Source organism: Mauremys mutica, chromosome 2, assembly GCF_020497125.1.
Source record: "Mauremys mutica isolate MM-2020 ecotype Southern chromosome 2, ASM2049712v1, whole genome shotgun sequence".
NCBI classification, from domain to species: Eukaryota; Metazoa; Chordata; order Testudines; family Geoemydidae; genus Mauremys; species Mauremys mutica.
Genome location: NC_059073.1, coordinates 258,295,548 through 258,322,721, shown reverse-complemented (window position 1 = coordinate 258,322,721; position 27,174 = coordinate 258,295,548).

Sequence of the window (27,174 nt, the reverse complement as noted above, 5' to 3'; positions counted from 1 at the left end):
ATAGGTTCAGGCAGCCTGGTGGGGCTGAGGCACCATGTTCTCTTGCTATTCATGGGTTCCAGTACAGTCCAGACATAAGCTCATGCTTCACTTACTGAATGAAAGAATTGATTGATAATTGGTCTCCATTTGTCAGCATTTTTTTCCCATTAAGTGAAAATCAATTTCTTATAGGTTTAAGGGGATTGAACTGTCCCTAGAGAGAATTCTGGTGCAGTCCCCAGATGATAAATATTTTATCAGTTAAATCTGTATTATGTAAAATACAGCATGTAGCTGCTGGAACCAAAATTGCAAAGAAAATACTGGAGTGTTATATAGAATTTGCCTTTAAGTCACGTTACAAATTAATTTACAGACACACAAAACAATCTTTCTTGATAGCATTATTCAGCTCTTGTAAGTTGTTAGATGTAATGCAGTACATTTGTAACAGTTTCCAGAATTAGTGTCAACAAGGGATGTAATTTATTTGCAGGAAATACATGTATGTGAATTTCAAAACAATTTTGCTACAAGCAATAATTTCATTGTGAGTTAATTATTTTTCCAGTTCCGCAATTAGTCACTGATTCTGCAAACACTTACATTTGGGCTTAACTTTTCTACAATGCCTTCCTATTTAGATTTATGAGGCTGCCCACATGCATAAAGTTAAGCATATGTGTAAATGTTTGCCAGTAAGGACTTTAAGTAGGATTTCTGGGTCACATGACAATGAGATGAAGGTTGCAGATTCATATCACTTTCAATAGTTTTTGAAGAAAGCACAATATTGAGGCTTGCTTGGAAAAAAGAATAAATTGATTATATTCTATAATCTACCACTCATGGTGTTTCACCTATTCATCAACATTGGCTAAACCCAGATGTACCAAATGTGTCAAAACCCTGATTTATTGTTTTTTGAATTATTTATTTTTCTGCATTGTATTTTTTCTTCTTATGCATTACAATCTGTTTTTCTAGTTTTATAGCTATACAAAACATAACGGCAATTTTCTTTTAGGATGGATTTTCTTATTGCTTGTTGTATGTGATTGAAAACCAAGGTTTTCTCAGGATGCCCCTGAAGCAGTGCAGCACCATCTGCATATGTTCTAAGAGATATGGACAGAAGCTCTCACAGAAAACTGGACTTGTAGTAGAGATCCTAATACAACTTAACGCGAAATCTCCTTATTTCCATCTGACTGAGGTTTATTTAGCTGACCGACATAGGAAAGTTCAGTTCTTGCAACAAGTTCCAGTCTGGAACAAGTTTAGGTAATCCTTACTCTTTACCTTTCATAGTGAGACCTCCACTCACTGCAGCTTCTTCTGGTGCATCCCCAGCCACAGCAACTGAGAGTTCAGTGTGCTTCTGAAGTACCAGATATAGGAACATTATGCACTTTGCTGATCAGGGAAACCCTTCACTGCACCCAGGGGCATGCTCAAAGGGGGGCAAGCAGGGGCACAGCTCCCCTCCCCCCAATAATCAGGGGAACTTCTCTGGCCCCTGGGTGTGTGTGCAGGGGGGAAGGAAAGAGTGAGCTCCTCCAGCACCAGGGCTGTGGCCAGCGCACAGAACGCATGCCTTCAAAAGCCTCCAATTTTTATTCCTGTGAACACCCCTGACTGCATCAAATTAAAATGGGGCTGGCGGGGCCCGTGTTGTTGCCTCTTGGAAGAGATCTGCAGAACTTTCTCAAAGATTCCTGCTGAGGAAGGGAACAGTGAGTGGCCTAGTGACACTGCATCTTCCTCAACCTTAGGACTTCTATAAGGAGTCAGGGGATGCCTTCCCGAAATGATTGTATTTCTTGAGCTGAGGTGAGATGCCCCACATTAAAGGCTGGGGAATTACAGGAAGGGGATTGTCAAAGGGTCTGGACATGTGAAATAAGGTTTGGATAAGCATCCAAACTTTTTGGTTCTTATCTAACCTTAACTTGACTCCCAAAACTTTTAAGGTCTACTCATTATTAGTCCTAATTAGGCCTAAAGAGTATTGAAGAGGATACACGTATATAAACTTGTCTCTTAGGGTATTCCTACTGTCTCAAGATTCTGACCACATTCTGGAATATAGCAAAATACTGTGTAAACAGATCCTGTAGGTTACATTGTCTTACAACATAATACATTATAAAATATTCTGTGTATATTTTGCAAGAAAGTCTACAACTCCTCCTTGTATATTGTTTTTTTGTATCTGAGTACACACTATGTAAGAAAGTTTGAATGGCATGTAATTGTTTTGAGAACAGGGCCCTAAATGTATAAATAAATTCCAACCAGTTTTCTTCCAGGCAAATTAATTCAGGCTGCTTTACTAAACTAAATGATTTTATGTCTGCATGAATCATAAGAAATCAAAAAGAAATTAGGTTTCTGATGTATATGAGAAATCCACACCTTAAATGAACTTGATCTTTTAAAATAAACTGCTTTTTTATATTGCAGAGGCCCCGTAAAGCAATATTAATTTTATTTAAGTCTCAACTCTGATTTTAATGTGATGAAGTTTAAGCAAAAAGCTTAAGGAATTTGCAACCATCTGCACAATTTTATAAAACAGAAGCTAAATATATTGTCCAGACTGAACCTTCTCTCTCTCTCTCTCTCTCTCTCTCTCTCTCAAAAAAACGGGTCAAATCCTTCATTCCTTATTCAGTTGTTCCTTATATTAGCAAAATCCCCCCTAAAAATCCATAGAAGTTTTACCTGAATAAAGATTGAGTAAAGGCTTCAGGAATTGTTCCACATTATTGAACATCTTTTGACCTGAAATGAATGACCTCCTCTCTCTCACCAAAACCAATCAATCAAACACAAACTGCGAATCATGTAGTTTCCAACTGTCTGATTGTGTTAATTAATATTATATATAACATTTTGTTCTGCATTTTACCATATACATTGTGTTTTGCATTTCTACAGGGACAATTTTAAACCTGGGACACAATAACTGTAATAATAATAACTAGGGCCAGACTCTGATAGCTTTACTGCTTTTAGTATCACCTGACTCCACAAGTAGTCTGCTTGAAGTCAATGAGAGTGCTTGTGGAGTAAGGTACTATTCAGTGTGAGTGAGGAGATCAGCATCTGGCCCTACTAGAGCACTACTTCATTTAATTAATGTGCCTGCTGTTATAGCCCAGCCAATAATCTTAACAAGAGTTGCCTTAATGGTTTCAAAAGCAAATCACCGTCACTCCCTGCTTATGTAATATGGGTGAGATTTACCCTTCCCACACATAGACCAAGTAAGTTGGTAAGGGTTGCTGGGAAAAGAAATATTCTCCCCCACCTGTGGACTGGAATGTTTATATAGGAATATCTAGAAACATTTCCAAATGATGGGCCCAAGTAACTTTGATGTAATTTTGCCTGAGTAAAAATTTAGGGCGAGATCACCCTTCCTATGGAAAAGCTCACAGAAAAGGACTGGAAGGAGAAAAACTCTGTTAGGTTCTTCTCACTGAATTCTCACCAGAATGTCCCATCGGGCATAGGGGCCTCCCTTCATCTCCCTTCCCCCAGGAAGGAAGCTGTTCAACCAATGGGTCCCGTGAGATCTGGTGGAGATCCTGTATCTCTCAACCAGTTTCCTGGCAGTGCAGCTATATTGGAGCATACTTGGCTGCCACTGCTCCTGGAGCCTCCCAAGAGTAGGTTCCACAGTGCAGATGGTCTCTGTCTCTATCTCTGTTCATATTTCCTTAGAATATATTCACTAGACTAAGAGCCACTGCTGGGTTTTGGGGAGGGGCAATGCATGCAGTGCACCTGCTCCCTGCCCCCAGCCTACCCCCAAATCTTGCATTCCCCTCCTGCAAGATTGCACCCTATAGATATCAATGGAAGCTCAGGGTACTTAGCACCTTGCAGGATCAGTGGCTTAATGAGAAGTAATGGAATAAAAGCTGAGCCAATTAGAATGGAGGCTGTATGTTACTAGATTGTGAACAGTATTCTCCCAAGGAAATGATGTCACTCTGTAGTGTAAACCTTAGGCAGCAGAAAAATTCCCAGGTATAAGGAGCGATAACCCTGGACTACAAGTGCTACTTGAATTTTCAAGTCCACTTACAAAAATAATTCAAAATAATATCTTTTAGGAGGGTTCAGTGTGTTCCTGTTATCCTTGGGGAATGTTTTTGTACCATTCTTGATATTCATAGAATCATAGAATCTCAGGGTTGGAAGGGACCTCAGGAGATCATCTAGTCCAACCCCCTGCTCAAAGCAGGACCAAACCCAACTAAATTATCCCAGCCAGGGCTTTGTTAAGCCTGACCTTAAAAACCTCTAAGGAAGGAGATTCCACCACCTCCCTAGGTAACCCATTCCAGTGCTTCACCACCCTACTAGTGAAAAAGTTTTTCCTAATGTCCAACCTAAACCTCCCCCTCTGCAACTTGAGACCATTACTCCTTGTTCTGTCATCTTCTACCACTGAGAACAGTCTAGATCCATCCTCTCTGGAACCCCCTTTCAGGTAGTTGAAAGCAGCTATCAAATCCCCCCTCATTCTTCTCTTCTGCAGGCTAAACAATCTCAGTTCCCTCAGCCTCTCCTCATAAGTCATGTGCTCCAGCCCCCTAATCATTTTTGTTGCCCTCCGCTGGACTCTCTCCAATTTATCCACATCCCTCCTGCAGTGTGGGGCCCAAAACTGGACACAGTACTCCAAATGAGGTGTCACCAGTGCTGAATAGAGGGGAATGATCACGTACCTCAATCTGCTGGAAATGCCCCTACTTATACAACCCAAAATGCCATTAGCCTTCTTGGCAACAAGGGCACACTGTTGACTCATATTCAGCTTTTCGTCCACCGTAACCCCTAGGTCCTTTTCTGCAGAACTGCTGCCCAGCCGTTCGGTCCCTAGTCTGTAGCAGTGCATGGGATTCTTCTGTCCTAAGTGCAGGACTCTGCACTTGTCCTTGTTGAACCTCATCATATTTCTTTTGGCCCAATCCTCTAATTTGTCTAGGTCCCTCTGTATCCTATCCCTACCCTCCAGCGTATCAACCACTCCTCCCAGTTTAGTGTCATCTGCAAACTTGCTAAGGTGCAGTCCACACCATCCTCCAGATCGTTAATGAAGATATTGAACAAAACCGGCCCCAGCACCGACCCTTGGGGCACTCCACTTGATACCGGCTGCTAACTAGACATGGAGCCATTGATCACTATTGGGGTGTTCTGGTACCACTTGATATTGGGATGTGTTTGCGTGAGTATTCTGTGACTAGCACTTCTTAGGAATGTGTATATCTGCAATATCAACCCTGTTCTTGCCATATTCTGTGAGCAGGTCCTGCCTCATACCAGGCCTCTGATACAAGGGCTTATGTCTCAGGCTCTCTGCCTACTACAGCTAGTACCCAGGGCGAACACCTGTATGGAAATGAGCCTCAATTTGGCCTTATATTAGGAAAGGGGTGAAAATGCCAGTGAGATAAAGAGCTGGAGGAAGATTGGAAATGTAAGCAAGAAATTACATGAGATTCATACTGGAATAATGCAGACTATTGCAGAAGAAAAATAAAACACAGATACTTAACAGGAGGGAGAAATTTTGAAAGTTGCATTGCCAATAGAGACTTTCTGTAGGGAAAAGCAAATAATGAGTTTGCAACGCAATGTGGGTGAAATTAATGCAGCTCCATTGCTAGGCCAATTTTTAAACCAGCCTTGGCAAAGCACTGGTGAATATACTGTGGGAAACAATCTTGCTCTGACATGGAGAAGATGACTGAATAGGTCTTTTCCATCTCTAATACAGGGTTGGCAATTCTGTGTACCATGTAACATCAATAGTGGCTCATGATATGGAAGTAGGAGATCAGTGTGCAAATGAAACTTGGCCATGGTATGTGGCCTGATCCTGCAGTCCTTATAGGGGGAAAACTTCCAGATTAGTTATGGGCATATTTTCTGACTGAAAATTCCCATTGAGATAAGTGGAGTCTTTTACCTACATAGATTACTGGAAGCCTAGGCACTTAGATGGTTTGATTTATAGGCCAGAAGTTTTTAGGAAAATATTCTAAATGTCTCCCTTATAGATAAATAAGTCAAAGTGACTTTGATTTCCTTGCATTCCCAACTCTCCGTGAGGTCAGTCTGCACTGACTGTACCTTAGTTTTCTTTTGATTTGGACAGTTTAACTCAAGCAAAATTTGTACAGTTCAAAGACTGTGATTCTAAAGTGTAAAAAGAAATAGATCTGATGTTCGCTCCTGTTATTTATTAGGCAGAATTGTTTTGATATTGGAGCATTGCAAATCTCTTTGCGGATGGCCATTATCCAATATTTGTGTAAAGCTATTTGAACACTCCGTTATCCCCTGGATGCTTCTCTTCCTCTTGCTGGACATCCTGAAATGATAATGACCAGGCAGTGCTTATTTGTGGAATTTACTGACAGATTACTTACTCCCTAAACCCTGCGGATCTCAGACAAGATTATGATGCTGCCAGGCAGATAAAGACAGTGAGTGTTTTCCTTTTTGTTCCTTCACTAGTTGTTTAATTTAAAATGTATTAAATTTGGTATTTAAATAAATTAACTGGCAGCTGTAAAAGATCAGTTTTATAACACACAGCACGGTGCCTGATATTTGCAAATAGAAAGGTCTTAAAGGAAAAAAGATGGTTGTAGAGAGATTGACAAAACTAATGCAAACTTTTCAATACAAGTTAGTCTTTTTTATTCTTTTGTACAATACGATTACTAGGCATGCCGTTTTTCCCACTTGTTACTGTATGTACAGCTAAAGAAGTATTTTAAGTAGAAAAAGATGTCATCCTGGAGGTACTTTGACAAGAAACTATGCACTTTATTGTTGTCACAATATGCTCTACCACAAGCTCCACTATTTTGGCATGTGTGTTCCTGCAAACCATGCTGCAGGGAGTTACACCTATGTTTTATTAAAGGGATGGACAGCTGGATATGCTCGACAATTTTTATGCCTTCCCTGGGGCCTCTAAAGATAAGTTTTATAAAATCTGTAACTTGAAAGAAAATTCTTTGAGAGAAGCTCCTCCCCCTCACACACTAACACATAAATAATGCATTCTGTTGTATTCTATACTATCCCGGCATGCAGTCTGTCTGGGGGAAATGTTCTGTAAATAATAAAATCCAAAATTCCCTTCCTGTGTTCATCCACAAGAATCTTCACCTAGTCTGAACTGTGCTCTGTATTATAATAGAAAATGAAAGCAGTGCCTATGATGGGTCACAAATCTGCTAAATTATGAAGTATGACCACCAATGACTTACTGTTGTTTATTATTTGCTTAACTCTAACAGCATCTTAGTGCAAAACAGAACAAAAAGAGGAAGAATGTCTTATTCTTCTGCACCAGATAGGGACCGGCTACAGAGCTTGCTTATACACACCAGATGTGTTCATCATAAGATCCTTTAATACTTTGCTCTGAGGTTCGATTAAATAAGGTATTTTGCATGTGGTGCCACCTAGTGGCTAAGCAGTATTCCATTATACGTCCCTGTGACAGAGTGCAGGGAGTGAGTAGCTGAGCCTACACTCTGATCACTTAGATGCAAATTAGCACCCCTGGAGAAGCTGACTGAGGTCTGGTGGACTCTGTGTGTGTGTGTAAAAACTCAATTGATGCCATCAGCCCAGGGCAGATAAGCACAGGAAGGAAGTGCAGGGCGGGAGAGAGGGACGAACAGGGCTAGCTTAGTCTAGTCATACAGAGAATGTCTACATAGCAACTAGACACCTATGGGTGGCCTATGCTAGCCAGCTCAGGCTGGGGGGCTATTTTATTGCTGTGTAGACTTCTGGACTCAGGCTGCAGCCCGGGCTCTAAAACCTTGCAGGGTGGGAGGGTCTCAGAGCTCAGGCTCCAGCCCTAGCCCGGATGTCTACACAGCAATGAAACAGCCCCACAACCCAAGCCCTGTGAGCTCAAGTCAGCTGACCCAGGTCAGCCTCAGGTTTTTCTTTGCTGTGTAGATATGACTACAGAGGCCTCAGGGTAGGGAGACTTCTGTTCCTCTCAGGTCCTACTGAGAAAGTCTAAAGCTCAGCAAATATTGTAAACAGGCGGGAGCACGGGGGACTGAGGTGATATTGGTGTAGAGAAACCAGGATAAAGTTTCACTGAGAGCACTCCCAGTGGAGTCCATGTGGTTTCTGGAGATAACAGGATGGGGGTGGAGTTGTGCCCTGTTACATTTGGGGCCTTGTCCAGGATCATGATTTCCCCCAGCCATTGTGACAGAAGACCAGATGGGGAAAGCTGGTTCGAAGAGTTGGCGTTTGGGTGATGGAGCAGACTCTGTAATGGTTAGTGGAGCAACAAAAAGAGATGCAGAAAGCTATACAATCATTCCAGGAATCCTACTTCATGGAACAGCAGTCCCTCCTTGCATGGAAGGCTAAGCAGTAGAAGAGTCTGCAGGAGTTCATAAAGGAGCAAGCACAAGTGCAGCAGCAACTGATATGCAGTCTGGTGAGTCTTGCAACTGGTGACAGCACTCGGATACAGGGGGAGAGCCTGTGTAGCATGGTTAAAATTTTTTAGATAAGTTAGATGTCCTCAAGTCACTGAGGCTTGATGAAATACATCCTTGAATACTCAAGGAGCTGACTGAGGAGATATCTGAGCCATTAGCGATTATCTTTGAAAGGTCATAGAAGACAGGAAAGATTCCAGAGGACTGGAAAAGGGCAAATATAGTGCCAATCTATACAAAGGGAAATAAGGACAACCTGGGGAATTATAGACCAGTCAGCTTCAGTTCAGTACCCGGAAAGATAATGGATCAAATGAGTAAGCAATCAATTCCCAAACACCTAGAAAATAATTAGGTGATTAGCAACAGTCAGCATGGATTTGTCAAGAACAAATTGTCTCAAGCCAACCTAATAGCTTTCTTTGACTGGGTAACAAGCCTTGTGAATAGGGGAGAAGTGGTAGCTGTGGTATATCTTGACTTTAGTAAGGCTTTTGTTTCTGTCTTGCATGACCTTCTCATAAACAAGCTAGGGAAATACAACCTAGATGGAGCTACTATAAGGTGGGTGCATAACTGGTTGGAAAAAAAAATTCCGAGAGTAGTTATCAGTGGTTCACAGTCAAGATGGAAGGGCATAACGAGTGAGGTCCTGCAGGGATTAGTTCTGAGTCTGGTTCTCTTCAGTATCTTCATCCATGATTTAGATAATGACACAGAGAGTACACTTATAAAGTTTGCAAACAATACCAAGCTGGGAGGGGTTGCAAGTGCTGTGGAAGATAGAATAAAAAATCAAAATGATCTGGACAAACTGGAGAAATGGTCAGAAGTAAATAGGATGAAATTCAATAAGGACAAATGCAAAGTACACCATATAGGAAGGAACAATCAGTTGCACACATACAAAATGGGAAATGACTGCCAAGGAAGGAATATTGCAGAAAGAGATCCTGTGTTATAGATGATCACAAGATATATATGAGTCAACAGTGTAACAGTGTTGGAAACAAAGCAAACATCATTCTGGAATGTATTAGCTGGAGTGTTATAAGCAAGACACGAGAAGCAATTCGTTCTCTCTGCTCCACGCTGATTAGGCCTCAACTGGAGTATTGTGTCCAGTTCTGAGCACCACGTTTCAGCAAAGATGTGGAGAAATTGGAGAAAGTCCATAGAAGAGCAACAAAAATGATTAAAGGTTTAGAAAACATGAACTATGAGGGAAGATTGGAAAAAATTGGGTTTGTGTAGTTTGGAGAAGAGAAGACTGAGAGGGAACTGTGACAGATTCCCCACAGGGTGCCACCTGGAACTGGGGTACCACTGACTGAGCCCTTTGTCTCACCAGCCTGGGCTCCCTCTCACACTGTGCTGCTGTGACAAGCTGTAGACCGCTCCCATTCCAGCATTCACACAGGCAGGGACACACCCAGCCCCAGTTACATGAATGCTCTGCCAGTCATTGCATGAACCAGCAATAGAGAGGCTCCAGCCAAAATACCCCCATCCCAGGACCCCAGAGCTGTACTATCATGCCCTGGTCAAAAGCCCAACCAATATCGATTAGTACAATTTCCCAGTTTGCCCTCCCTTGTTGTGGAGAGGAATATGCACAAAACCTTTGGTAACTGAGATGAGGTTTTCTCCAAACACTTCACTCAAACCACAGTATTTTAGATTTATTAGCTACAGAAATTTAGATTTTAAATTATTATAAGTGATAGCAAACAGATCAAAGTTTTTATTAGCTAGCAAATAAACAAATTAAGCAGTGTCTCGGCCAGTTAGTTAGTACAAGCAGGTTAGTTTTTGCATACATTGGCAGGCTTCCCTCTTTCCTGCCTGGGGCCTCCCTTCCCCAGTTCAGTCTTTGTTCCTTAGGTGTTTTCACATGTTCTCTTGTGTGGGGACTGAGACCTTCTCATGATGCAGGGTGTGGGGAGGGATAGCTTAGTGGTTTGTGCATTGGCCTGCTAAACCCATTGTGCTGCAGTTCCCTCTGCCAGCCAAGCATGCAGTCGTTTCTTCTTCAGCTTCCAGCAGCAACCAAGTGGTGCTCTGTTCTGCAGATCCTTTTATATGGCCCTCCTGGGCCCTGATTGGCTGCTTCCCCTGCAGCCACTCTAGCCTGTTTGGAGGGCCTCTCCACTACTCCTTTCCTGGGATGGCTGTAGCAGAATCCTGAGGCCTCCAGCAGGGGGCCTTTGGGCCTAATCCACCCCATCACAATCCTGTTAACTCATTGAGCTTCCTCTGAAAAAAAAAAAAACTTCTATGGGTTTAGATACCCAGGTGTAGGATGTCTTGTTTCGAGATGCCAGCATAGCTTGCAGGGCTGCATGCTTTTGTTTGCAGTACTTTTTTTTTTTTTCAGTACTTTGCTGCATACAACACGTTTAGGCCTCGGTGCATTGCTGGACCCACTCTACGTAATGCCCAGTTTCAAATAAGCTTTGTCATATTTTCAGCTTCTATGTTTTGATGGAACCTCCGCTGCTGTCCACACTTCAGCTTGCGTTATACGCTTTTCTCCCTTTGTCACAAAACGGTCCATTTTCTCATATAACCTGTCACTATAAGTGCGCTGATGATGTTTTCATGTTTTGGGGCAAAAATCAGGCAACGGATGTCTGACCTGTCACAGTTGCTAAGAGAGCCCTGTGTGGGACTAGTGAAGAGTCTTGTGCAGTTGTGGCTCCCGCTGGCACCCTGGGCTCTCGCTGTCAGAACCGCTCAGCTCTGGCTCTGGCTCTCAGCTCGGGCTGCTGCTGTCAGAGCAGGGTGGATTGTAGCTCCCCCTGTCAGCCCAGGCTCCTGCTGTCAGAGTGGAGCAGGCTGCAGCTCCCCCTGTCAGCCCGGGCTCCCACTGCCAGGCAGCGGCTCTGGCTCTCAACCTGGGCTCCCGCTGACTGTGGCTCCCACTATCAGCCCTGGATTTGCATGGCCTTCTGCATGAGCTTCAGCTACCCCGAACTGACTGCTGGAGCTAGTTAAAAAAACCCACAACTCACGCCTCCCTTTACACATTTCTATGCCTCCCTTGGGAGGATCATACTTTGAGAACCACTGGCCATGAGTTCAGGGGACTGGACTAGATGACCTCTCGAGGTCCCTTCCAATCCTATGAGTCTATGGGCCCCAGAGACAACCCTGATGCACTTTTATTAACTTTAGAGAGAGTAGTAATGGGAGCCAGATGGGATAAGGGATCATGGGCCCTCCATGTGTCACCCTATTTATCAGGAGAAGCCCAGGTGGTCTACATGGGCCTGAGTGAGGAAGGGCATGGGACTATGATAGAGTAAAGACGGCTGTCCTGGACAGGGTTAGCCTTCTGGGCAAAAAAATATTTCTATTTACCTAGAAAAAATAGTCCACAGTGACCAGGTAATGATATCCTCTGAATTCGCACAAATCTGCAGCTAGTCTTTTCCAAGATCTGTCTGGTAGAGGTGGTGTTGTTAGACCAACACAACACAAAAAACCTTTACTGTTAGTTTTGCAATGTCCACATGCAGACATTTTATTCTTTATGTCCTTGCTGATGCCTGGCTACCACACTGACTAGCTGGCCCATTCATAGCATTTAGTTAATCATTGATGGCCTTCATGGATGAGGTTTAGAATTTCTCCTCTCATTTCATTTGAAATTGTGATGCAATTGCCTTTATTCACAAGTCCATTTAACTCACTTAATTCTTTCACTTCCTTAGTCCCCTTTAGATACTTGGGCCAGCCACTGCTAATGTAACTTAGAACTTCCTGAAGCTGTGTTCTGTTGAGGTTATTTTTAGTAGCTGGCATTGTTTTCTTGACATTGGTTTGTATGTATCCAAAGCATCCAAGTATGCCTTTATGTCATCTTTGAGCTCATGAGTAGTGGGTGTGATGTTGGGCTCCATGACAGTGTCTGGTACAAGTAGATTACTCCAAAGAACATATTTAGCAACTGGGTTAAATCACAGTAGCTTAGTGGCATCTCAGCTGTGCTTGATCCAGGTCTTTTACGTTGATGAGGGTTACACACAATTTATGGTCTGTTCGTGTAAATGAATCCAGTCCACACAGATATCCGTAAAAGTTCTCACATGCCCATGCGCTTGCCAGGCACTCCTTTTCAATCTGCGTGTGTCATTTTTCTGCTTCTGTGAGTGTTCAAGAGCAAAATGCACCTGGCTTCCACTAAGAGCTGTGTTATTGCAATCACACACCATCTAGCCATAGCTGGCAACATCCACACTGACCGTTGTGGCTTTGTTCACATTATAGTGCTTGAGAACTGGAGATGCTGAGATCATTTCTTTTACCTTTTTGAAGGCAATTCCTTTATTTTGGCCTCCCTAGCCAAGATGTCTTTAACACTTCATTCAGTAGTTTTGTCACTATAATAAGGTCTTTTGGGTATTGATCAAGGTACTGTAATTTACCATCCCCACTATACATTTCAGGTCTGGTACATTAGTTGGTGCATTCAGTTATCGAATTGCTTTTATTTTCTTAGGGCTAGGACTGATTCCATCTCTGTTTACTGTCTGTCCCAAAAATGTGATTTGGGATAGGCAGAAAATGGCACTCTGGAGGCTAGAAGCTAATTCCCTGAGCAACCAGCAGGAGGAGCCGCAGGGGTGAGTCCCACACACTACAGGCTTTATATTACAAGAGAAGTGAAAACACCAGTGAGAAAAAGGAATGGTCTAAATATACTTAATCCTGCCTCAGTCTAGGGGGGAAGACTAGATGACCTCTTGAGGTCCCTTCCAGCCCTATAGTTTCATGATAGTGTTATATAGGAAGACTGGAAATATGAACATGATATGGCATGAGATAAAACAGATACTTAATGGGAGGGAGAAATGTTGATGGCAGTAATTACAAAAATGATTTTCTGTAGGGGTGATAATGAACAGCAAATAATATGTGTGTGCAATGCATAAGGGGCCAGCATAAGTCCTTTACTCCACTTAAACACTGGAAAGGGGTCAAAGGCTTTATGCTGGCTCCCTGCATGGGAAGAATTTCAACTCTAAATCTATATTTAGGCAGTAGCACAAAAATAGGAGCCCTGATTCTCTCAGCACACAAAGTCTTAACTCACTTCATTTCCATTTTTGATGCTCAGACTGTTTAATTTTGTGAATAGCAAAATTGACCTCTTAAGAACTAATTTCTTAATTTAGCTCCCACTAGCAAAGCACCAAGCAGGGGTGCACATAATAAATTGCTGTGTTTAGAGTTTGTATTAGGCAAGAAAACCATAATCTTCTGATTACAGTTGAATATGAAAAGTGCTAATTCATGAGCTTTGGCATTCCAATTATTTTGTTATTAGTATATACTGCATCCACCTGTACTTCTATCTTTGCATCATTTCATTAGCCCTGATGCACATTGCTAACTATGGAAAACAGAAAATGCTATATCAGTATGCATTTTTCTAAGAGAGTGAATGGAAAAGTTAAGCCTAATGTGAGTTTTATATGATTTAAGGCTGCTACTTTTCAGAGCAGTGGTACAAGGTGTTTTTAAATTGTGCTGAGAAGGAAGAAAGGAAATGAGCAAAAAATTCAATTCTCATTGAAATTTTAGACTGCTTCAACCAAGAATTTTTATCATTGAAATATTTATTGTGAACATCTGCAAATGGCTTAATATTTCTTACTGTCAGTAAGAGAACCGCATTCATTTTTAATTATAAATCATTATTCTCTCATTCTCTTCTGGATGAGTTTAGTCACACAGATGATTATTCAAGTCCTCTTACTATACAATTAAAATGTGAAACAAAGGGAAGCAAATGCAAAGAAATTCAGGGGTTCATATAAAACGAGCCCTTGAAGGATACATTTTTCACTGTTTACTGGTCAGATGCTCAGGGAACAGAAGAAAACAGTGAATGACCTGCTGTGATTTATGTATTGAAAGGTGTGATGATTCTAGATTCTGGCATTAGATGCACCAAAATAATCTAATCAGTGGTTTGCACATTGGCCTGCTAAACCCAGGGTGGTTAGTTCAATCCTTGAGGGGGCCATTTAGGCAACTGGGGTAAAAATCTGTATGGGAATTGGCCCTGCTTTGAGCAGGCGGCTGGACTAGATGACCTCCTGAGGTCCCTTCCCACCCTGATATTCTATGATTTCTAAAACCAGAGAGGTGTTGAGAATGCCCAACTCCCAGGGATTGGCAGATTAGCTAATGCCTTTGAGATTTTAAAGGCACTTTTGCTATTCCAGTGTACAAACAAATCAAAATGTCAGCAATCCAAATAAAAATTAAACAGTAAGACTGTGTATTCTCTGGACTCTGGCCCTGCCACTTTGAAGGGTGTGATTTCTAATTGTGTGTTATAGCAGGACCAGGAACCAAATATTACACATTGCTAAAACTATAATTTCAAGGGACAGCCAAGCAGAAGGCAGCATGGGTCTAGGGCCTCTAATACAATATGACTTATTTCTCACTATTCATATAGCCCCTGATTTTTTCGTGCCATGCAGGCTTCTTTATATTGCTATAGTAGGATAAGGAAACTGTACTGTGGGTAAAATTTATGCCTGCAGATAATCCCAGTATACAAGGAGGAGGTTCCCCATCTGTGGTAGAGTTGCCAGAACTGCTCTTTGGTGTCCCCTCATGGTTCCCAGCATAGGTATGTTCCAGGTACATGGACAGAATGTGTCAGGAGTATGGCTGGAACACACAGCACTTGGCTATTCTGAGTTCCCTAAGGAAGCATGGGGAGTCTGAGCATAAGCTAATGCATCCCTGAGGCTACCCTAATTTACTCAAGAACCAGACAGCCCCAGAATTCAGGAGGTGCAAAAGTGACTTTAGACTACTTCTATCCCTTCATTCCATTCCTGCACCTATCATAGGAATGGAGGAACAGAAGAGTGGGGGTTTAATTTACAACATTAGAGGATATTATTGGAAGGTCTATTTTCTCATCTGTGTTCAGAAGATCTGTGCATGGCTTATAGAAAAAATGAAGTGATTGCAATATAAAAGCCTAGAAAGATTAAATAAATCACAATCTCATTAGCTATAATTAAGGCTACATTTATGTCACAGTATCAGAGGGGTAGCCGTGTTAGTCTGGTTCTGTAGAAGCAGCAAAGAATCCTGTGGCACCTTATAGACTAACAGACGTTTTGCAGCATGAGCTTTCGTGGGTGAATACCCACTTCTTCAGATGCAAGTCTGCATCTTGCATCTGAAGAAGTGGGTATTCACCCACGAAAGCTCATGCTGCAAAACGTCTGTTAGTCTATAAGGTGCCACAGGATTCTTTGCTGCATTTATGTCACAGAATCTGTGACTTCCAGAGACCTCTGTGACATTTTCTGCTTCAGCCCCAGGGACTGCGGGACCGGAGCTGGCAGCCAGTGGGGCCCTGGCAGAGTTCCAGTGATGGGTGACAGGAGGCTGTTGCCTGTCACTATAACCCTGCAGGGGGCCCTCCTCAGGGTTCCAGGGATGGGCAACAGCCTTGGGGGGGCCTCTGGCAATTGGCTGGGGGTGATGATCTCAGTTAGAGAAAGCAAATCCAGAGTAACTCCAGTGAGTTGGCACATTGGAAGCTGGAAAGATTGGAATCTGGCATATTGAGCAGACCCAGTTTGGGAATGGAAAATGCATTCAAAATAAACTAGGCTTTAATGTACTTTTGGAACTTAAATATAAACTTTCAAAGTTATTAAAATTAGAATACATTTTTCAAAGGGCTGAAGAAAGGTTTAATATTAGTCTGAATATATAACCACTGATGATAAAAAAATAGCCTGGAGTGTTGAGAAAGTAGAAATGAAGACATGCTTCATTCATGGGAGAAATAAAAAAGATTTTAATAAATACAAACTCAAGTTCTTTTTTTGTTTTTTAAAGAGAAGTCAAAACAAACTCTTCTTTTCACACTTGGTGGAGAAGATAATGACAGAATGTGCTGCTTAGATGAGTTCTAATTCTCTGCTGATGGGGGAATCTCATCTAAGCACTGCAGCTGAAAAGAAGAAGCTTAATGGAGAAGAAATTAGAAAAACCTTTGAATTAGCATTATCAGTTATTAAGACACTTAAATGAGTCTCAAGTGATGAAGTGAAACACTGGCAATTAATATTCAAATAAAAGCATATCATCTCTTAAATGAAAGCCTTTAAATCATAAAAAACCTCTGACGATATAACAATATTTTATAAAAAAAGAAATTAAAGAAAAAACATGTCTAAGACTAAGTTTAAAAATCTGTATTACATCAGTGCTGTCTGGATTCCATTCAGCCAAATCCCTATCTGAAACAAGATGCTTTTTATGTAGATTATTTTTTATCTTAAAAATGGAGGATTGCAGTTTTCTGGAAATGGTTTTAGTAAAATGAATATACATTTATATCTGATTCATTTTCCTTTGCTGAGCCTGCTATTAATTGTCAGTAAGAGGTGTAAGACCTCTGAATATAAAAATTCCAGTGCAAGTTGAGGTTTCATATCCATGCAGATATATCAGCAACAAGACTTGACAGGCTGGCATATATTTTCAAAGGGATATTTTTTTTTATGCCTTAGGTGGATTGAGGTACATGATCTAAGGCCAGAGTATTGGCTGGTAATTATTTGGGTCTGCATCCTTCAAACATTTCTGCATGGGATTACTCACATGCTTATAGTTACTCACATGTGTGTTTTGGAGAAACAGGAGATGAAATCGCGGTTACGCAGAAGTCAATAGCAAAACTCCCATGATTTCAGTAGAGCCACACTGCCTCTCAAACAGGCATTGTTTCTGAAACATAGTACAGAGATGGAAAGAATAGATGTGGTCATGCTAGGGAATGCTTTTCTGCATTAGAATTTTAAATCACCTGGGTCTGGCTTGAGCAAGGAGCCTTTCAGGAGATGCCATATTATCTTTCAGGGACCTAACTGAGATAAACAGTGAGCTTCACAGTGTTTTGCTACTAGTTCAGTGTCTGGATAATAAAATAGAAAATCAATCTGGGAACCTAGAAAAGAAAACAAACCAACTAGCTGGTCATTTGGTATCAGTTATCAACAATTTGGAAAAGAGGATTATATTAATATCTCAGAACCCACTCTGTGTGAAGCCACATTTTCTGTATCAATAGCAAATAATATCACATAAATCCTATGCTGAAATAAGATGAGAATAAATCTCTATTCTTTCTTTTTATTTGGTATTCCTCTCTTTAAATAGTAAAGGTACATGAGATCTGAGCCATCACTAGTGTGAAAAAGCATATGCACATTGACTATAAATGAAGCTTATTTTGTAGTCCACACTGATGTAGTTACCTAACAGTTAACAGTCTATAGGTTTCAATGAAGAATAAATTTTAATGTAATTTTTATTTGTAGAAATATTTGTAGAAAATTCTTTTGAATTTTTTAGTCACCTCCCATGCACCTTTTTATCCCTTTTCTCCTTTTTCATTTTTTCCCTTTCCCCATTTCTTACCTTTTTCCATTTTTGCCAATGAAAAAGAAAGAAAAGAGTAAAATGTGAGAAAATGTGTGTGTGTGTGTGTGTGTGTGTTGAGGGGGTTGTATGAAAAATGCTGAAATGAAGAAACAAAACAATTAACTCTGTTTTTCAATTTTATTAAACAAAATGGAAAATTAAAAAATCTTTTTGCCAAAAAAATTCTGATTTTGAAAAAAGGGTATTTTTGACAAAAGAATTAATTTGAAACATTTTGACCAATTCTACTGCTTAATTTTAGGCTGTTTGGGCTGTCTTCAAAATATCAGGACTTTCAGTGCTTCAGCTGTGAAAGTGAGATTGGTCCTGTTTAAGTAGGCTACAAAGAGATTCAGTGCTTACTCACCATTTTGGGGCTCCTCTGGGTTATGTGCACTTGTTTTGGGACCGGCATTTTCTGCTATTGTGTACACTGTACTTGTCTTTAAGTACAGCTGAATCATTGCTCTGTCTAGTGTGAACAATGCTGCCTCTGTTAAGTGTTGCATTTTGGCTTTACAGATGCAACCTTGAGATCCCAGCCATCGTTGTTATCAACGGCCAAAAGACTACAAAGAACCAGGAAGCGTATGCGAAGAACCAAAGAGGATCTGCTGCGTGAAGTCATACAGCAGTCCCTTACTGAAAATCAAAAAGTACAGGAGTGGCGGGAGATTGAAAGGAGGCTATGCCAGGAGAATGTGGATTGCTGGAACCAAAGCACAGAGCAGCTCATAAGCATTATGGAGCGCCAATCGGACTTGATACATAGCACTGCAGACGGAGAGGATCTGCCCTCCGCCTGCAGCCCTTGTTCTAAAACTCTTTCCCTTGTGCCCCCATGTCACTGCAACCCACTTCCCCCAACATCTGGTTTCTTACCACCATCAGCTACCTCCAACACCTGTAGCTTCATCACCCAGCCCTGCAAACTATGACCCCTACCCATTGCACTCAACCCCTATCACCATGCATTTTAGCCAGCCTGAAGTGCCGCACTCATTGCACGGCACTCCAGACAGGTGTTGAACGGCCATGGTTCATGCCTGAGTGAAGTTTTCACCCTTCCCTTCACAAATGTTAAGGAGGGTACAGCACATGGCTATAACCGTGGGGATGTTGTCATCGGCCAGGTCCAGACAGTGCCCGTGGCCCTTTAAACGGCCAAAAGCACACTCCACAGTCATTCTGCACTGGCTCAGCCTGTTGTTGAACCACTCCTTGCTGCTGTCAAGGCTCCCTGTGTAGGGTTTCATGAGCCATGGCATTAAAGGGTAAGTGGGGTCTCCAAGGATCACAATGAGCATTTCGACTTCCCCTATGGTGATCTTCTGGTCTGGGAAGAATGTCCCGGCTTGCAGCTTCCTGAACAGGCCTGTATTCTGAAAGATGCGTGTGCCATGCACCTTTCCAGACCAGCCTGTGTTGTCAATTAAACACTCACGGTGATCCACAAGCACCTGGAGAATCATAGAGAAATATCCCTTCTGATTAACGTACTCGGAGGCTAGGTGGGTTCATGCCAGAATTGGAATATGCGTCCCATCTATCACCCCTCCTCAGTTAGGGAAACCCATTTGTGCAAAGCCCGCCACAATGCCACACACATTACCCAGAGTCACGGTTTTTCTGAGCAGGATGCGATTAATGGCCCTGCAAACTTGCATCAACGCGATTCCAGCAGTCAACTTTCCCACTCCAAACTGGTTAACGACCGATCGGTAGCTGTCTGGAGTTCCCAGCTTCCAGATTGCAATAGCCACCCGCTTCTCCACCGGCAGGGCAGCTCTCAATCTCATGTCCTTGTGCCACAGGGTGGGGGTGAGCTCAGCACACAGTCCCATGAAAGTAGCTTTTCTCATCCGAAAGTTCTGCAGCCACTGCTCATCATCCCAGACTTGCATGACAATGTGATCCCACCACTCAGTGCTGCGGTCTCCAAGGGCTGGTTTAACTCGCTTGGCTTTCCATCGACAAGTGTAGCCATGCCCTAAGAGATCAGTCTGAAGTTTCTGTTTGTCGTGGTTACAGGGCAAACTGCACTTTAGACACCCTTTAGTCCCTTAGAGGATAGGCCTTGGTACTCTGACCTCCCTCTGGGAGGAGTCAATCAGTTCAACCACCTGAGCTGGATCTCCAAATATCAGCCCCTGTTTCCCCACCATGTCAATGCGACAGGTCCTGTTGGGTTTTGCTCTGGGGATATGTGATGGGCTGTTTTAAAGTGACTCAGAAGCAGCTGCTTCAAAACAAAGCTCATTCACCCAAAGGTACAAAGCGCACAGAGCAAAGGGTACAACATTGAAGGCCTATATGTATTTTCCATTGCCTAATCTTTAATCTTTCCTTGCAAGCTTTGCTACATTTCATTTGGTACATTTAGATATATTTTCAAAGCATTATTAACCTCTATTGTTCTCAGTCCCATATCTTCAAAAATGGACTATATAAAACATCTCAAATATTGGCAAAAATTGTCCTCTGCCCAGTGACAGCACCTATAGAATTTGAAGTGCAAATCAACACCTTTTTTCAAGAAATCTTGAAAGGATAGATATTGTTGACCTGTATGGGGTCTAATATGACTTCCACTGCCTCCACTGGTAGTTGGATCAGGCATTGTATTGGAAAGTAAAACTCATTAATTACAGCAAAGCTATTTCCTCTCTAAAATGAGAACTGTGAAAAGCCCTTGGTGTTACAGGGAGCAATTCCAGGAGTTTTCTGAGTAATTTATAATGGATCTGATATCAGTGAAGGTCACTAGAGATAAAAGACCTGATTCTGATCTCATGCCAGTTTTACATCATTGTAACCACATGCTACTGACTCTACCCCTGAGTAACGGAGATCAGCATTAGACCTGAAGGGTACAGACTTCAGAGTTAAAATGGAGAAAAGGTCTGATGAAACTTGAGTGAGAGTGGATGATCTGCTAGCTGATCTATGATATGTCAGCAGTGATTCTATCCCCAATTTCTGCTCCATTGGCTGTAGTACGAAAAACAAAAAACTACAATGCCAACAAAATCATCTTTTACCTGATGTAGCAAATCCACTTCACTTAGCTGCATAAATGCACTTTCTATAGCGTGACTGTGTAGAAGGGGTGGCTGTATCAAGCTTGTATCAAGCTAAGTTAAGGCTCTGATTTGGGGAAGAAGGATACTCTTTTATCAGTAAGAATAATACCAAAAAGCTTGATGTATCATTTATCCCAGAAGGCTTTTCATTTAGAGATAGAAGAGGATTGTTTTTATGACAGGCTGCAAGACCCCCCTCCCTTGCCATTTTTAAGTCCCTCATAAAGTCTGGCTCGTGCTGTATTACTTACAGTGATTCAAGTTGACTTGTGTATACATTACCTTTTATGGTTTACCTTCCCCTAACTTAGTCTATTTGTTTACAGCCATTACATTGTGAGCAGGGGCGGCTCTAGGCATTTTGCCGCCCCAAGCATGGCAGGCAGGCTGCCTTCGGTGGCACGCCTGCGGGAGGTCCGCCGAAGCCGCAGGACCAGCGAACGCTCCACAGGCAAGCCGCCGAAGGCAGCCTGCCTGCCGCCCTCGCGGCGCCGGCAGAGCGCCCCTCGCGGCTTGCTGCCCCAAGCACGCGCTTGGCGTGCTGCGGCCTGGAGCCGCCCCTGATTGTGAGCCCTTTGGAGCAGGGACCACCTTTCCTGAGTGTTTGAAAATCACCTAGCACCAGAATGGGCACTACCACAAGTAAATTGGAGAGAATAGGGCTGAACTCAGAAATGAACAATGGCACTGAACAAAGTGTAACTTGTAGGTTCATCTTGAACGCTATAGTAACTTCTTTAGACACCCTTCCTCTTGCTGACATGGAATTTACAAATCCTTATGCCACACCTCTGAATTCATGCTGCTGAAGCTAAGGGAGTCTACATTAGTAACAGAGGGGTAGCCGTGTTAGTCTGGATCTGTAAAAGCAGCAAAGAATCCTGTGGCACCTTATAGACTAACAGACGTTTTGCAGCATGAGCTTTCGTGGGTGAATACCCACTTCTTCGGATGCAAGTGGTGGAAATTTCCAGGGGCAGGTTTATATATGCAAGCAAGAAGCAAGCTAGAGATAACGAGGTTAGTTCAATCAGGGAGGATGAGGCCCTGTTCTAGCAGTTGAGTGAAAACCAAGAGAGGAGAAACTGGTTCTGTAGTTGGCAAGCCATTCACAGTCTTTGTTTAATCCTGAGCTGATGGTGTCAAATTTGCAGATGAACTGGAGCTCAGCAGTTTCTCTTTGAAGTCTGGTCCTGAAGTTTTTTTGCTGCAGGATGGCCACCTTAAGATCTGCTATTGTGTGGCCAGGGAGGTTGAAGTGTTCTCCTACAGGTTTTTGTATATTGCCATTCCTAATATCTGATTTGTGTCCATTTATCCTTTTCCTTAGAGACTGTCCAGTTTGGCCGATGTACATAGCAGAGAGGCATTGCTGGCATATGATGGCATATATTACATTGGTGGACGTGCAGGTGAATGAACCGGTGATGGTGTGTCTGATCTGGTTAGGTCCTGTGATGGTGTCGCTGGTGTAGATATGTGGGCAGAGTTGGCATCGAGGTTTGTTGCATGGATTGGTTCCTGAGCTAGAGTTACTATGGTACGGTGTGCAGTTACTGGTGAGAATATGCTTCAGGTTGGCAGGTTGTCTGTGGGCGAGGACTGGCCTGCCACCCAAGGCCTGTGAAAGTGTGGGATCATTCTCCAGGATGGGTTGTAGATCCCTGATGATGCGCTGGAGGGGTTTTAGCTGGGGACTGTATGTGATGGCCAGTGGAGTCCTGTTGGTTTCTTTCTTGGGTTTGTCTTGCAGTAGGAGGCTTCTGGGTACACGTCTGGCTCTGTTGATCTGTCTCCTTATTTCCTCGTGCGGGTACTGTAGTTTTGAGAATGCTTGGTGGAGATTTTGTAGGTGTTGGTCTCTGTCTGTGGGGTTAGAGCAGATGCGGAGAATGATCTGCTATGTACATCGGCCAAACTGGAAAGTCTCAAAGGAAAAGGATAAATGGACACAAATCAGATATTAGGAATGGCAATATACAAAAACCTGTAGGAGAACACTTCAAACTCCCTAGCCACACAATAGCAGATCTTAAGGTGGCCATCCTGCAGCAGAAAAACTTCAGGACCAGACTTCAAAGAGAAACTGCTGAGCTCCAGTTCATCTGCAAATTTGACACCATCAGCTCAGGATTAAACAAAGACTGTGAATGGCTTGCCAACTACAGAACCAGTTTCTCCTCTCTTGGTTTTCACTCAACTGCTAGAACAGGGCCTCATCCTCCCTGATTGAACTAACCTCGTTATCTCTAGCTTGCTTCTTGCTTGCATATATAAACCTGCCCCTGGAAATTTCCACCACTTGCATCCGAAGAAGTGGGTATTCACCCACGAAAGCTCATGCTGCAAAATGTCTGTTAGTCTATAAGGTGCCACAGGATTCTTTGCTGCTTTTACATTAGTAACTTACACGATGAGTGATTGGAAGAGCAGAGTGTGGGAAATTAAGTATCGTGAGGGTGTGAGAAGTTTAAGTTAAAGTTGGGTGGTGACCGATTTCCAGTTATATCCCCTCACATTGCTCTGCTAGCTATTTTTCTGACATCATCTTGATCCTCAGCATTTAACTTTTACCAATTTAGACTTCATTTCACTCATGAAGGCGCAGTGGGACAAATTCAGAGGGGATGAATAAGGGGTATGTTTACACATGTAAGTGTAAACTGGTATCAATAAGGGAGTCTAATTTTTTATAAGTTGGTACAAGTTAAAAACAGAAAGGACTTGAACAAGTGCAAATTGAGGTTTTGTGATAAGCTGAATAACTTTGTTTATAGTTTATTGGTATGTTACATGGCTTATTATTTCAAATGAATCAGGCATTGATCAATGGGTATAATAAAAATAATTGTGATCAGTGGGCTCAGAAGCTGTCATATTGATGCTGTTTTCATAGAATCATAGAAGATCAGGGTTGGAAGAGACCTCAGGAGGTCATCTAGTCCAACCCCCTGCTCAAAGCAGGAACAACCCCAACTAAATCATCCCAGCCAGGGCTTTGTCAAGCCGGGCCTTAAAAACCTCTAATGATGGAGATTCCACCACCTCCCTAGGTAACCCATTCCAGTGCTTCACCACCCTCCTAGTGAAATAGTTTTTCCTAATATCCAACCTAGATCTCCCCCACTTCAACTCCTTGTTCTGTTATTTGCCACCACTAAGAACAGTCTAACTCCATCCTCTTTGGAACTCACCTTCAGGTAGTTGAAGGCTGCTATCAAATCCTCCCTCACTCTTCTCTTCTGCAGACTAAATAAGCCCAGTTCCCTCAGCCTCTCTTCATAAGTCATGTGCCCCAGTCCCCTAACCATTTTTGTTGCCCTCCGCTGGACTCTCACCAATTTGTCCACATCCTTTCTGTAGTGGGGAACCCAAAACTGGATGCAATACTCCAGATGTGGCCTCACCAGTGATGAATAGAGGGGAATAGATACCTCTCTCTGGTCAAAAATAGCATATTATCCTGATAGCTGATCTAACCTGGAGTAATAAGTGTGACTACTGATGGCATTTTAGGTATCACAGGCTCAGTGACCTGTTTTCCAATTGGCTTAGAGAATTCTTGTGTCTGCTAATTGTTTGCTGTATGTTCAGACAGTACCAAGATGTCTGCATGAAGGAAGATGAATCCAGACTTTCTAAATTGTAAAAGTTCAACAGTCATAGATCAAAAAGAGAGAGCCGTTGCTATACACATTGACAATTCCTGTTTGCAAAGTGAATCAGTAAGAGCAAGGCCACTTAGTTTACCAAAAAAACCCTTCTTCCCCACAAAAAAGCATGCTAACAGTCAAAATGAAGTCACACATGCTAATAATAGACTCCACATCAATCAAAGTAAGAAAAACAGTGACAGGTGCATAGTTCTAAATATAAACACGCATTAGAGAAAATCAAACTGCTAAATAATGTTGAAATTATCCTATTAAATGCCTAATTATACAATGTTTGCCATAAATATCCCATTAAAAATATTTTCCCCATCATATCCACCACTATTCAATTACAATGCACTGAAATCAGTTAGCCCCACTTCTCAATCATTGATTATTTCCACATAACAATTGTACTCTATACAGATTCTTCTACCAATCTCCTCTCAGTAATATTGGAACACTTTCCAGTAGTGCATTAAGTGCTGTGACTAACATCTGTCATGTGTGGTTCCTTCTCTCTCTCATCCTCTCCCCAGAAGGAGAATTGTGTGTGCAGTGTGGTGTTTTGATTTGGTATTTTTATGTATATGCTTCTGCATGTCTGAGATGGCAGGTTAGAGAAGTGCACCTTGCACTTGGAGCAGAAGGTGATGAGGTTTGCGATGGCCTTTAGGGAGTTCATTCCACAGTCTCAAACCAAACCTGAGTGAGCTCCCTCTCATGGACAAATTAACTTTTTTCCTGTATAGGGCTTTGTAGTCTGAGTTATCAACTACAGTCTTCATCCTGGAGCTTTAGGCAAACTTCTAGATGCCCAGGCCATTGAGTACTTTGAAGATAAGGACCGAGGCCTGGAACTTGATTAGATATTCTACGGGAAACCAGTGTAGACAGTGGCGGACAGGTTTAATGTCTTTGCAGTAGCCTGTGTAGCTGAGGAAATGTGCTGCAGCATTCTGTCTTGTTGGCATTTCCTAAGAATGGATGGCTTCATGCCCAATTGCTATCACCAATAAACTGATAAAAAAAATCCTAACATTATCCCAAGAGCAATGCTATTCAGGGAGCATATTTTGGTCCCTGTTCCAGTCCATTTATGCAACTCTGCCATTACAATGAGCTAGAAAGCAGCCTTAATGGGACAACTGAGGATGCCCTGGTATGGAGGAATCCCTGGCTTCTGTAGAACCAGCATAACCAGCTCTATACAACCCCTTCCATCATAGGTGGGCATGTTGGGGATGTGACAGGAGTGGAATGGGCCTTAGATAGAACCGGCTGTGCTTCAGCAGTCATTGGTCAGTAGAACAGTCTACAGGGCCATTAGAAACTGGCATAACTTAGAATAGCTCTAAGGAGTCTCTAATTTGTCAGGTGCTGAATGTGCCTTGGGGATCATTAAAAAGATAAGATAAGATACAGATGCCTTTGGCCACCCATCTCAGGTCCTTAGATATGGAACTGAAATGTTTGTTTGTTTTGTTTTGTTTGTTTTTAGTGTTCATGCTTAACGTTGCAAATACATTTTCTTTCAGGAACTTTCAGATTGGCAAAGCCCTCCCTGCCTTCCTCATTAGGTCTGTGAAAAATGCAGCAATCTGTGATTTCACCTTAAATCTTTGGCTTTTAGTTTTCAAAACTTCTCAGCCCCAGAACGGTGTGTTTCAAAATGTAATGTCTTTCAGGCTCATAAACAAGAATGAACGAAGAGTTCCTCTACACTGTAGTGCATTGTGACTGCATTAACCTTTAGTCAGACCACTTAATACGTTGGCTTAGGGTGGATGAAAGGTTGTTTTTGGGGAATTGAGTTTTGGTTGGTTGGGTCATGGGTTGTTTTTTGTTTTTTTTGATCCCAGCAAAACAACTGAACTGCCAACAATATTTTTTTCTAAACACCATTATTTTTCTGTTGCTGGAGCATTTATTTTTATTTCAAGAAAATAAGTGTTGCCCACTGCCTGGACATATTGGGACTATATGAAATACTGCAGGCTTCCTTCCAGAAATAGTATGAAAATATGTCCCTGTATTACTCTCTTGTTTTTTCTGTTCCTAAAAAAAATCACTCACATGTTTATAAAGGAAAGAAAAGGAGTTGCCTGCACATTGGAATTTCATTATAACTTTCATGCTATGCAGAAGTTACATGGAAACAATCCTAATCAAGTTTAACACACTGAATATTCATCCTTCTACCTAACTTTCACAGTTAGCAGCTCTGCTGGCAACCTATGACTAAGGCTACGATTTTGGCACAGGTATTTTTATTAAGTCACAGACAAGATGTGGGCAATAAACAATAAATCACGGATTTATTGAAGCTGAAGCCTGAGCCCCGCAGCCTGGGGCTGAATTATTGGAATTTTCAAGAAGTCATGGAGGTCTCGTAAAATCACGGAATCTGTGACCTCCAAGAGAGATTCATAGTCTTACCTATGATTATCCACAATCTGTGTA